Source organism: Lepisosteus oculatus, unplaced genomic scaffold (genome assembly GCF_040954835.1).
Source record: "Lepisosteus oculatus isolate fLepOcu1 unplaced genomic scaffold, fLepOcu1.hap2 HAP2_SCAFFOLD_79, whole genome shotgun sequence".
In the NCBI taxonomy this organism is placed as follows: Eukaryota; Metazoa; Chordata; class Actinopteri; order Semionotiformes; family Lepisosteidae; genus Lepisosteus; species Lepisosteus oculatus.
In genome coordinates, this window is record NW_027168352.1 from 675,329 (window position 1) to 688,903 (window position 13,575).

The following is a 13,575-nucleotide window of genomic DNA, read 5'->3' on the forward strand; positions in this document are numbered from 1 at the left end:
GTCGGTCCATCGTCCTGCCGAGACAAGAAGAGTCACAGAGGGGAGGGGGCGGAGCCACACAGCTGGGTGGCTTGTTCCCCACCCCCGCCCCCCTCTGTGTACAGAAGAGCCTCCTGTCATGACTGGAGGAGCTCACCCAGCTGTGTCTGGAGAGAAGCCAGGGTAATCGGCTTTGTTCCACACCCCCGCCACTCTCTGTGTACAGTAGACCCTCCTGTCCTGACTGGAGGAGCTCACCCAGCTGTGTCTGGAGAGAAACCAGGGTATCGGCTTCAACCACAGGGCTGGGCAGCTTGTTCCCCACCCCCAACACTCTCTGTGTAGAGGTGCACCTCCTCTCAATATCTTTTTACAGCACGATCACACCCATAAGAGTGGAGTAACAGGGAAAAAAAACAACTTATTTCTCAACTTATTTTATTTCTCGACAGCGGCATTTTTTAACTGACTTACCGATTCACGGGGATACTTAAGGGCGAAACTGAAGCTGAAACTATTATTTGATTGAAGTTGAAGTAACCCGCGAATCTTTTTTGGAATTAACACGTGTTTAGAAAGCGATATATAATCCTTTCCTCCTCCTCTCTCTTCACTCCTCTGAGCTCACGGGGCTCCGGCGCCGCCCCCCGCTAGAATCCGCCGCTCTGTGACGTCAGGCGGCTCATTGTGACGCCCCCGTGACGTCGCCCCCGACGCGCTCACGGCTCGGCCGCGAAAAACAAAAATGGCCGACATTTTTCGCGGATGTTGTTTTTTTTTGGGTGGACATTTTATTTTTCCAACTCTCGGCGGCCAGCCGGGTGTCCCTGTACGAACCCGGTAGTCGCCACCCCGGACAAGCAGGGGAAACGGGTCCAGCTGTTTCTGGCCCAAGGGTTACAAAAGCTGCATTTGAATTTAAAGACAAAATCACGTCGAGGGCGCATTCAGCACCCCCACGTCCAACACGGGTTTCCGTGGGGTGGGGTTCAGTGAAATTAGCACCCCCCCGACCCCCAAGTCAAAGAAAGACCAACCTCCACCCCCCTCTAGCGGCCAAGGGCGGAAATTTCGGGCCACGCCACGTCCAAAAAACACGGGTTCCCCCCCCCCTCCCCCTGTCCTGCGGGGAAAAGACACGGCATTTTCTTTTCCGAGCCCTGCGTGCGACCTCACGACCCCCCCCCAAAAAAACGGGCTTCGGAGACGAGGAAAACCAGGCACGTCGACCTCTCTACAACACCACCCGGCCGTTTCTGTTTCAAACCGTGGTAAAAAAATAAATACAATTTCGCCCCTCACCGACCGCCGCGCAAAAAAACACAACTTCACGCTACAGAAACGGCCTGTGTGAGGGGGGGCACGGGAAAAAAATAAAACCGTGTGCGTGTTTTCGGCAGAGTAAGCTCAGCGGGGAAACTCCCTGAATCTCAGGGTTGCTTCTTGAACCCAGAAAACGACCTTTTTTCTCTCTCTCGTTTTCTTAGTGTCTGGGACGTTCACGAACTCTGCCGCGTCGGTGCGATTCCCAGCGGGACTTGAACATAACCCCCCCGTGGGGCCACAGCGCCCCCGTGTGGCCGAGAGGACCACCACCCTCAGGGCTGAGCTTTTACTGCCGTGTCCCGCTTTTACTCTGGCGATGAAGGAGGGAATCAAGGAGGAGAATTAATATTGTGATCCACCAGTCCATCACAGGACACACACACACCCTGGACAGGACACCAGTCCTTCACAGGATACCAGTCCATCACAGGACACACACACACCCTTGACAGGACACCAGTCCTTCACAGGATACAAGTCCATCACAGTACACACACACACCCTGGACAGGACACCAGTCCATCACAGGACACACACACACTCACACACCCTGGACAGGACAGCAGTCCATCACAGGACACACACACACTCACACACCCTGGACAGGACACCAGTCCATCACAGGATGTTCAGTGCCTCTCTCTAATAAAGTAGAAACAAGACATTAAACTCCGTTCAAAACAGGAGAAATCACCAGGACACCATACACCTTGCTCCGGACGATGGGAGAAGACCTGTACCTTCACGAGTCCGGGTTGTGAAAACTTCTTCTGGCAGTTCAAAACGTTTCGAAGGGACCACAGCGCAACCCTGTTTTCCATTTCTATCGTGTATTATTATACAGTCATAAGTATCTGTACTGATCACAGAGTCCCCCTCTCACTGCCAGAACTGAAGCCCAGTGCAGCACGAATAATAATAATAATAATAATTAATCCATCTGGACTCTCCACTCAGAGCTCTTCCCAGGTCAGGGGGATCCAGTGGGGAGGAGAGCAGAGGGATGGAGCCAGTTCAGAGAGGGGGGGTGATTAGGAGGCCATGATGGGTCAAGACCAGGGGGGGAATCAGGCCAGGATACTGGGGTAACACCCCTACTCTTCTCCAGAAACACCCCGGGATTGTTAACGAGCACAGAGAGTCAGGACCTTGGTTTGACGTCTCATCCGAAGGACGGCGCCTGTTTACAGTCCAGTGTCCCCCGTCACTATACTGGGGCATCAAGACCCACACAGACCGCAGGGTGAGAGCGCCCCCTGCTGGCCCCACTCACACCTCTCCCAGCAGCAACTTTGGGGGGGGGGAGGGAAAAAACCAAAAGCTAAACAGATTTTTTTAAAAAATTTTTTATTGATGCTTAACAAAAGAACAAAAATTACAAGCTTCAGTCCAGACTGGGGTCTGGGGTCCCTCAGCTTCAGTCCAGTCCAGAATGGGGCCCCTCAGCTTCAGTCCAGTCCAGTCTGGGGCCCCTCAGCTCCAGTCCAACCTGGTGTCCCTCAGCTCCAGTGCAGTCCAGACTGGGGTCCCTCAGCTTCGGTCCAGCACAGACTGGGGTCCCTCAGCTTTGGTCCAGCACGGTCTGGGGTCCCTCAGCTTCAGTCCAGACTGGGGTCCCTCAGCTCCAGTCCAGTCCAGTCTGGTGTCTCTCAGCTCCAGTCCAGTCCAGTCTGGGGCCCCTCAGCTCCGGTGCAGTCCAGTCTGGTGTCTCTCAGCTCCGGTCCAGTCCAGTCTGGTGTCCCTAGGCTCCAGTCCAGTCCAGTCTGGTGTCCCTCAGCTCCTGTCCAGTCCAGTCTGGGGCCCCTCAGCTTCAGTGCAGTCCAGTCTGGCGTCCCTCAGCTCCAGTCCAGTCCAGTCTAGTCCAGTCCAGATCTTAGCTGGCACAGAACCAGGAAAGGAACCTGGAAAGAATATTGTTATTGCAGGTGTGAGGGACACAGACACAGACGTCACCATGACATCAAACAGCAAGAGGAGACTCCTCCTTGAATCACAGACACGACCGGGTGGCGCCCCCCTGTCTGCTCACCTGCACCTCCTCTTCCTCTTCTTGTCCTTCCCAGCAGCCTGCTCCTCCTCTCCCTCGCTCTTCCTCTCCTGACCCACGGTCTCCGCCGCCTCCATGGGCTCGTCGTGATCATCTGTCTCCACCGACACGCAGCTCAGGGAGTTTAAAAAGACGCACCAGCGATTCTGCAGGAGAGACAGGAGAGTCACGTTAAGAGTCGGACTGGACACTCCAGGACATGAACACTGCACTGAGAGAGAGAGAGGGGTTCATACAGACACATGACTGGACACTCCAGTACATGAACACTGCACTGAGAGAGAAAGGGGTTCATACAGACACACTGACTGGACACTGACTGGACACTGGACAGGAGTAAAGAGAGGATCAGAGCATTACCCACCTTATTTTTCTTCTGTCTCACAGGAGGTGGTGATTGGACCTCCTCCAGCTGGAGTCCGAGGAGGGAGAGAGGGGGCAGGAGAGGGACAGCACAGGGAGAGAAAGAGAGAGACAGGTGAGTCAAGTGTCCCAAGAGTACAGAGACTCTGCTGAAATCACACTCGCAGTGAGTGACACCGACACTAACCAGCCTCAGGACAGCACTGCTAGAGCATCACAACCCAGACTCAACCACATCACAGCACAGATCAAACAGCAATATCTCACACACTGGGACACACACACACAAACACAACATAAACTGGAATGCTACAGAACCTTAAACAGACAATACACACTAGCTGAATATTTGACCAAAATAAAAAATAACAAACAGAAACAGACCCTGACGAAGTACAGGCTCAGTGACCACAACCTGGTCATAGAAACTGGGCGACACAGGCAGACCTGGCTGCCCAGAGAGGACAGGCTGTGCTCCCACTGCCAGCGGGGAGAAATAGAGACAGAGGTGCACTTCCTACTGCACTGTGACAGATACTCTGGGATTAGAGAAACATTCTTCCCGAAATTCAGTAATCTAATCCCAGAGTTCCCACACCTGCCAGAATCACAACGGGTCCCAATCCTACTGGGAGAGGGAGGAGGGAACTCAGTTGATCTGGCAGCCCAGTATGTGATCTCCTGTCACAGCCTGAGGAACAGTGAGTCTGTCTCCCAATAATGCTCCAGCCGCCTAAAGTATATGTCAATATTTTATAATATGTGTTTGTTGTAAATGTCTGTAACATGTCTGCTTTACGCAGAGAGTGGCGGGGGTTGGATGTCAAGGCCTGACGATACCGCATTACGCAGAGAGTGGAGGGGTGGAATGTCAGGGCCCGACGACACTGCTTTATGCAGAGAATGGAGGGGTGGGTGTCAGGGCCATACGACACTTCTTTATTCAGAGAGTGGAGGGGGTGGGATGTCAGGGCTAGATGACACTGCTTTACACAGAGAGTGGAGAGGTGGGTGTCAAGGCTATACGACAGTGCTTTACACAGAGAGTGGTGGGGGTGGGATGTCAGGGCCATATGACACTGCTTTACACAGAGAGTGGCGGGGCTAGGATGTCAGGGCCATATGACACTGCTTTACACAGAGAGTGGTGGGGGTGGGATGTCAGGGCTTGACGACACTGCTTTATGCAGAGAGTGGAGGGGTGGGATGTCAGGGCTATACGACAGTGCTTTCGGCAGAGAGTGGTGGGGGTCTGATGTCAGGGCCATACGACACTTCTTTACGCAGGGAGTGGCAGGGGTGGGATGTCAGGGCCTGACGATACTACTTTACACAGTTAGTGGTGGGGGTGGGATGTCAGGGCCATACGACACTTCTTTACGCAGAGAGTGGCAGAGCTTGACGACACTGCTTTATGCAAAAAATGGAGGGGTGGGTGTCAGGGCTATATGACAGTGCTTTCCGCAGAGAGTGGTGGGGGTGTGATGTCAGGGCCATACAGCAGTGCTTTACACAGAGAGTGATGGGGGTGTGATGTCAGGGCCATATGACACTGCTTTACACAGAGAGTGGCGGGGGTGGGATATCAGGGCCTGACAACACAGCTTAACGCAGAGTGTGGAGGGGTGAGTGTCAGGGTTATACGGCAGTGCTTTACGCAGAGAGTGGTGGGGGTGTGATGTCAGGGCCATACGACAGTGCTTTACACAGAGAGTGGCGGGGGAGGGATGTCAGGGCTTGACAACACTGCTTTATGTAGAGAGTGGAGGGGAGGGTTTCAGAGCCATAAGACACTGCTTTATGCAGAGAGTGGATGGATTGGTGTCAGGGCCATATGACACTACTTTACACAGAGAGTGGCGGGAGTGGGATGTCAGGCCCTGACGATACTACTTTACGTAGACAGTGGCGGGGGTGGGATGTCAGGGCCTGACGACACTGCTTTATTCAGAGTGGAGGGGTGGGTGTCAGGGCTATACGACAGTGCTTAATGCAGAGAGTGGAGGGTTGGGTGTCAGGGCTATACGACAGTGCTTTCCGCAGAGAGTGGTGGGGGTGTGATGTCAGGGCCATACGACACTTCTTTACGCAGGGAGTGGCAGGGGTGGGATGTCAGGGCCTGACGATACTTATTTACGCAGAGAGTGGCAGGGGTGGGATGTCAGGGCCTGACGACACTGCTTTATGCAGAGAATGGAGGGGTGGGTGTCAGGGCCATACGACACTTCTTTATTCAGAGAGTGGAGATCTAGACAAAGGGGGCAACTCTTAGTCGTATGGGCTTAGTCACACATCGCAGCGATTAAAAAAACAAAAGAAACATATTATGTCTGTTACTAACGACTTTTTTTTCCTACATTGAAAGTCTCTTTCCCGGGTGATTTTCTAGCGCGACTGGGGCTCTTCATTTCTCCTCGGTGTCTCATCGCGGGCGGATTTGAAACAGACCACAGAAGGTGGTCACACACTATATTATTATTGAGAGACAGGCTCACTGTCTGTACCTCAGGCTGGGACAGGAGATCCCACACTGTATTATTATTATTGAGAGACAGGCTTACTCTCTGTTCCTCAAGCTGAGACAGGACATCACATACTGTATTATTAATGATTGACAGGCTCACTGTTCCTCAGGCTGGGACAGGAGATCACACACTGTATTATTATTATTGAGAGACAAGCTCACTGTCTGTTCCTCAGGCTGGGACAGAGGATCACACACTGTATTATTATTATTTAGAGACAGGCTCACTGTCTGTTCCTCAGAGTTGGACAGGAGATCCCACACTGAATTATTATTATAGAGAGACAGGCTCACTGTATGTTCCCCAGGCTGGGTCAGGAGCTCACACAGTATTATTATAATTATTGAGAGACAGTCTCACTGTCTGTTCCTCAGTCTGGGACAGGAGATCACACACTGTATTATTATTGAGAGACAGGCTCACTGTCTGTTCCCCAGGCTGGGACAGGACATCCCACACTGTATTATTATAATTATTTAGAGACAGACTCACTGTCTTTTCCTCGGTCTGGGACAGATGGTCACACACTGTATTATTATTGAGACAGGCTCACTGTCTGTTCCTCAATCTGGGACAGTAGATCACATTGTATTATTATTATTAATATTATTGAGAGTCTGGCACACTGTTCCCCAGGCTGGGACAGGAGATCCCACACTGTATTATTATTATTTTGAGACAGGCTCACTGTTTGTTCCTCAGGCTGGGACAGGAGATCCCACACTGAATTATTATTATTTTGAGACAGGCTCACTGTTTGTTCCTCAGGCTGGGACAGGAGATCCCACACTGAATTATTATTATTGAGAGACAGGCTTACTCTCTGTTCCTCAGGCGGAGACAGGACATCACATACTGTATTATTATTGATTGACAGGCTTATTGTTCCTCAGGCTGGGACAGGAGATCAGACACTGTATTATTATTATAGTGAGACAGGCTCACTGTATGTTCCCCAGGCTGGGACAGGAGGTCATACATTATATTATTATTAAAGAGAGACAGGCTCACAGTATGTTCCACAAACTGAGACAGGAATTCACACTGTATTATTATTATTGAAAGACAGACTCACTGTCTTTTCCTCAGTCTGGGACAGTTGGTCACATACTGTATTATTATTATTGAGAGACAGGCTCACTGTTCCTCATGCTGGGACAGTAGATCACACTGTATTATTATTACTGAGAGTCTGGCTCACTGTTCCCCAGGCTGGGACAGGAGATCACACACTGTATTATTATTAGTGAGAGACAGGCTTACTCTCTGTTCCACAGGCTGAGACAGGACATCACATATTGTATTATTATTATTGACAGATAGGCTGACTGTCTGTTCCTCAGGCTGGGACAGAGGATCACACACTGTATTATTATTGAGAGACAGGCTCACTCTCTGTTCCTCAGGCTGGGACAGGAGATCACACATTGGCTTGTTATTGAGAGGCAGGCTCACTGTCTGTTCCTCAGGTTGGGACAGGAGATCACATGCTGTATTATTATTATTGAGAGACAGGCTCATTGTCTGTTTCTCAGGCTGGGACAGGAGATCACACACTGTATTATTATTATTGACAGATAGGCTGACTGTCTGTTCCTCAGAATGGGACAAGAGATCACACACTGTATTACTATTATTGACAGATAGGCTCACTGTGTCTTCGCTTGGGCTTGAACAGAAGATCACACACTGGATTATTATTACTGAGAGAGGCTCACAGTCTGTTCCTCAGGCTGGGACAGGAAATCACACACTCTATTATTATTATTGAGAGACAGGCTCACTGTCTGTTCCTCAGGCTAGGGTAGGATATCACACACTGTATTATTAGTATTGAGAGAAAGCCTCAGTGTTCCCCAGGCTGGGACAGGAGATCACACATTGTATTTTTATTATTGAGAGACAGGCTCACTGTTCCTCAGGCTGGGACAGGAGTTCAAACTGTATTATTATTATTATTGAGAGACAAGCTCACTGTTCCCCAGGCTGGGACAGGAGGCGCAATTATTATTGAGAGACAGGCTCACTGTCTGTTCCTCAGGCTGGGACAGGAGATCACAAACTGTATTATTATTATAGAGAGACCTGCTCTTTCCTGACTGTTCCTTAGGCTGGGACAGCAGATCATAATCTGCTTTATTATTATTGAGAGACTGGCTCACTCCTGTCTGTTCCTCAGGTTGGGAAAGGAGATCAGACACTGTATTATTATTATTGAGAGACGGGCTCAGTGCTCCCCAGGCTGAGACAGGAGATCACACACTGTATTATTATTATTGAGTATCTGGTTCACTGTTCCCCAGGCTGGGACAGGAAATCACACACTGTATTATTATTATTGAGAGACAGGCTCACTGTCTGTTCCTCAGGCTGGGGCAGGATATCACACACTGTATTATTCGTATTGAGAGACAGCCTCAGTGTTCCCCAGGCTGGGACAGGAGATCACACACTGTATTATTATTGAGAGACAGGTTCACTGTCTGTTCCTCTGGCTGGGGCAGGGAATCACACACTGTATTATTAGGATTATTAAGAGACAGGCTCGCTGTCTGCTCCACAGGCTGGGACAGGATATCACACACTGTTGTAGTGTTCTCTCACGAGGCACCAGTTCTGTAGGGGTTTGGGCATTTACTGGGACAATTATTTTTGTGGCAGTAAATCACACAATTGATTCTTTTAATGGTCTTAGAATCCAACCATGCGACATAACTCAAACAACGCACACACAGGTACTAATACACGAGGATACATTTGTTAATATATAGAATATGCATGCAAACCTAACAGATCTTATCGTATGGGTTATCAGAATACAAAAGATATAAATTCATTCAGTTACAAAGAGTTACACATATCAAGAGGACATAAGTTCGGTATATCATTCATTTAGACCATTTCGTAATTGAACTTGTTTACAACTTCTACATGAGATACTTAAAACAAGTACATAACCCTTAGGAATTAAATTGATATCAACTGGTTGGGAGCAGTAATGCAATAAGGTTGAATACTCACTGCCGGTGGGTCCCTTTTCACACCGTTTCCGTAGTGCAGCGGTTATCACGTTCGCCTCACACGCGAAAAATCCCCGGTTTGAAACCGGACGGGAACAGCCTCCTCTTTTTGCACGCTCCTGTACTTCACAGAGGTCTTGAGCGACCGGTCATTTGTTCCCAATGTGTTTCCGGTGCCTTCATGCACTCTTGTACCAAACGCACGTTCCTTCTGTACGCGGAGCCGATCATTTGCAATTGGGCTGTGCCGACAGACCAGGACGAGCTCTGTCGGCTCAAAAGCAGCGCAGGACCTGCAAGAACAAAAGAAAGATTAGCATCCAGCGGGGGCTTCTTAGTGAGCCCAAGATCTCATCAAGAATCGGCTCCAGCAACAGGGCTGGGCGCATTGTTCCATTCTCCGACCACTCTCGGTGTAAACAAGTCCCTCCTGGTCTCTGCTTGAATTGCACTTTCCTGCGTTTGCTATGGTGTAACTGGGTTCCCCTGCATGGGCGAATGTGAAGAAGATCCTAAGTAAGTCATTGAAGAAAACCGAGAAGAGGTCGGAGTGGCCTCTGTCGTTCATCAACGATCCAGTCAGGCAGTACTCCTCTGCAAAGCGCAGTTCGTTCACGTCGATTGACTTTTTTTTGCCTTCATTTGTGCATGTAGTAAAAGCAGACGCCCCTATTCTACCGTGAACCCGACTCGAACCGGGGTTGTGGCGGCCACAACGCAAAGTACTGACCACTATACGATCACGGAGAGATACCGAGACACACGTGGCAGGGCGGAAAAGGCTGTGCTCTCTTCGTGTGACATAATTCGGAAAAGTCCTGACGTTGCATTTCAACTGAGCCCCAGTATACATCGACCCTTCGACACTCTGAGTGACACCTCTTGCGTGTTTTCTCATATTTATGTAGTTTGCTTGCATGATGCCCGGAACAGCGGGGTTGTTCGCTCCCATATGGTCGAGCGGTTAGGATTCCTGGTTTTCACCCACGTGGCCTGGGTTCAACTCCCGGTATGGGAACGTGTCAGTTTTGAATCCTGCTTTCCAAAAGATTAGCACCGTGTACGAAGGAGCCGCATTAAAACTACTCGAACGTGCAAAACGTGCGAGAAGAGGGGGCGCTTGTTTCCAACCGAAACTTCTCGCGTGTGAGACGAGCTGACCATCGCTGCAGGAGGTGGGAGGGTTACTCTGGTAGACAGGGCTGACCTTCGGCAATAGGATTTATACTCTCCAAGATGATATTTGCACTTTCTGGAGAGGCGATTTTCTCCACTTCAGTAGCCCGATTTCGTCGATTGCGTGGAGAGGGCTGTAGAATGTGGCGCCGCCTTTCCTGCTCCATCCATGACAGGCGTGCTGGTCTCTGGAGAGAGAGCACGGTCCATCAGCGCACTCCAATAAAGGCACTGGAAGCAGCTGAATCGCATTGACGAAGCTCAGCGCTGGGCCGCTGGGCACCTCTTACCACCGTTTCCGTAGTGTAGTGGTTATCACGTTCGCCTCACAGGCAAAAGGTCCCCGGTTCGAACCCGGTTCGGGCGGAAGCAGACTTCTTTGGTCGCCACGCACAAAAGGGGATTGGGGATTCGCCTAGCACTGTGATCGAACAGACCCACTCACCTCTTAGTGTGGCGGGATCTGCACAGTGCATGTCACAGCGCATCCTGCTTTCACTTCAATGCGCGTCCTGATGTACCCCGGTCTCCCGCGTGACAGGTGGGGACAGGTGACAGGTCCACTACTAACGAGGAAGACATCGCTCTCTCCGACCCCCGGCATCGTGTCCCGACCCACCGTGCTGGAAGCCGACTCGTGCTGTGATTCCTTTACGGAGCAGAAATGACAACCGAGGAGCCGAGAGATCATTTCAGCATTTCGCGTCTGAACGGAAAACACAAACGACCAACTCGGAATGACTTGCCTTTGACGCTTATCAAAGCGTTCTTTGTGGATCGAACAGACCCACACCTCTTAGTGTGGCGGGATCTGCACAGTGCATGTCGCAGCGCTCCCTGCTTTCACTTCAATGTGCTTCCTGATGTCGAGTCGTGTGCCGTGCGGAGGCTCTGAAAGCGAGAGCAATGAAAAGGTGCACGACGCTGTGTTAGAAAACAGAGAAGTGAAAGGCAGTCCTTTCTCTAAGGAGGTGAAAGAAAAGCTACTCCCCGTCGGGGAATCGAACCCCGGTCTCTCGCGTGACAGGCGGGGATACTTGCCACTATACTAACGAGGAAGACATCGCACGCTCCGACCCCCGGCATCGTGTCCAGACCCAGCCCTGTGGTTGAAGCCGATACCCTGGCTTCTCTCCAGACACAGCTGGGTGAGTTCCTCCAGTCAGGACAGGGGGGCTCTACTGTACACAGAGGGTGGCGGGGGTGTGGAACAACTCCTTTGTTCGGGGCCTTGGGGCATTCTTGTTGTGAAAGGCGCTATATAAAAAACGGAATTGAAATTGAATCTTACAGGTTTGGGTTTTTCAGAGATCTTGTCAGAGATCTTGTCTGACATGCCCGTTTCAAAAACGTTCCTCACGTTCGAGCGCCGCCGGTCTGTGACGTAACGTATCCTTACACAACCATGACGGTTTCATCATGGACAGCACGAAAGCCCGAAAAGTGGTTGACCTTTTAGTTTGGCAACGCCACGATGGATCCCAGTTTTTTTTTATTTTGGAGGCCAAAGAGGACAAAAAAGGAAACGTCCGGTGTCTTGTAGCGTGAGAAGGGTTTAAATTTCGACTTAAGGAGTTGGCCATCGTTATATTTCGCGAGGTATAATACGGGGGGAAAAAGAACATTTGTATTTATCAACCTACTAGTAATACTGGGTGGATGTCACGTTCCCCAAAGTTCAGTGCCTCTCTCTAATAAAGCAGAAACGCGACATTAAACTCCGTTCGAAACGGGAGAATTCACCAGGACACGATACAACTGACGTCCGGAAAAAAAAGAAAAAAAGAACTCCTATTCCCATTTGTAATGACCCGTCGTGTTTTTCCCGGTGTACGCTTCTCTTTCGGAGACCGTTTTGTTGTTTTGCTGTTGGAATAAATGCCGAGGTGACCCTTCTGTGTGGAGTCTGCGTGTTCTCTCCAGCGGGTCGTTTCCTCCACCGCAGGGGCTGGTCGAAACGGGGTCTCCCAATCATCACAGAAGTGTGTGTCGTTTTGGGTGGTGGTGGTGGGGGGATGCATCGGGGATACTGCGCCCCGAGGGGGTGACCTCTCACATTGCTCCGGACGAAGGGAGAAGACCTGTACCTTCCCGAGTCCGGGTTGTGAAAACTACAGCGCTACCCTGTTTTCCATTTGTATCGTGTATTATTAGACAGTCATAAGTATCTGTACTGATCACAGAGTCCCCCTCTCACTGCCAGGACTGAAGCCCAGTGCAGCACGAATAATAATAATAATAATTAATAAGTCTGGACCCTCCACTCAGAGCTCCTCCCAGGTCAGGGGGATCCCCTCCAGCCCCCCCAGTGTGCAGCCCCCACCTGGATGATGCTCCAGTCCGCTCAGCAGACAGCAGCTCTCAGTGGGGAGGAGAGCAGAGGGATGGAGCCAGTTCAGAGAGGGGGGGTGATTAGGAGGCCATGATGGGTCAAGACCAGGGGGGGAATCAGGCCAGGACACTGGGGTAACACCCCTACTCTTTTCCAGAGACACCCCGGGATTGTTAATGAGCACAGAGAGTCAGGACCTCGGTTTGACGTCTCATCCGAAGGACGGCGCCTGTTTACAGTCCAGTGTCCCCCTTCACTATACTGGGGCATCAGGACCCACACAGACCGCAGGGTGAGAGCGCCCCCTGCTGGCCCCACTCACACCTCTCGCAGCAGCAACCCTGGGGGGGGGGGGGAGGGAAAAAACCAAAAGCTAAACAGATTTTTTTAAAAAACATTTTATTGATGCTTTACAAAAGTCCAGTCCAGTCTGGTGTCCCTCAGCTCCAGTCCAATCCAGTCTGATATCCCTCAGCTCCAGTCCAGTGCAGTCTGGGGCCCCTCGGCCCCAGTCAAGTCCAGTCTGGGGCCCCTCAGCTTTAGTCCAGTCTGGTGTCCCTCAGCTCCAGTGCAGTCCAGACTGGGGTCCCTCAGCTTCAGTCCAGCACAGTCTCAGGTCCCTCAGGTTCGGTCCAGCACAGACTGGGGTCCCTCAGCTCCAGTCCAGTCCAGTCTGGTGTCCCTCAGCTTCGGTCCAGTCCAGTCTGGGGTCCCTCAGCTTCAGTCCAGCACAGTCTGGGGTCCCTCAGCTTCGGTCCAGCACAGACTGGGGTCCCTCAGCTTCGGTCCAGCACAGTCTGGTGTCCC

At 51.0% G+C, this 13,575-nt stretch overlaps 1 non-coding gene across 1 annotated transcript; it reads right to left on the reverse strand.

The window, feature by feature from the left end:
• Window positions 1-11,422: 11,422 nt before the first annotated feature.
• Window positions 11,423-11,494, reverse strand: trnad-guc (transfer RNA aspartic acid (anticodon GUC)). The gene has a single exon. It is a non-coding gene; the product is annotated as a tRNA-Asp (tRNA).
• Window positions 11,495-13,575: the final 2,081 nt, after the last annotated feature.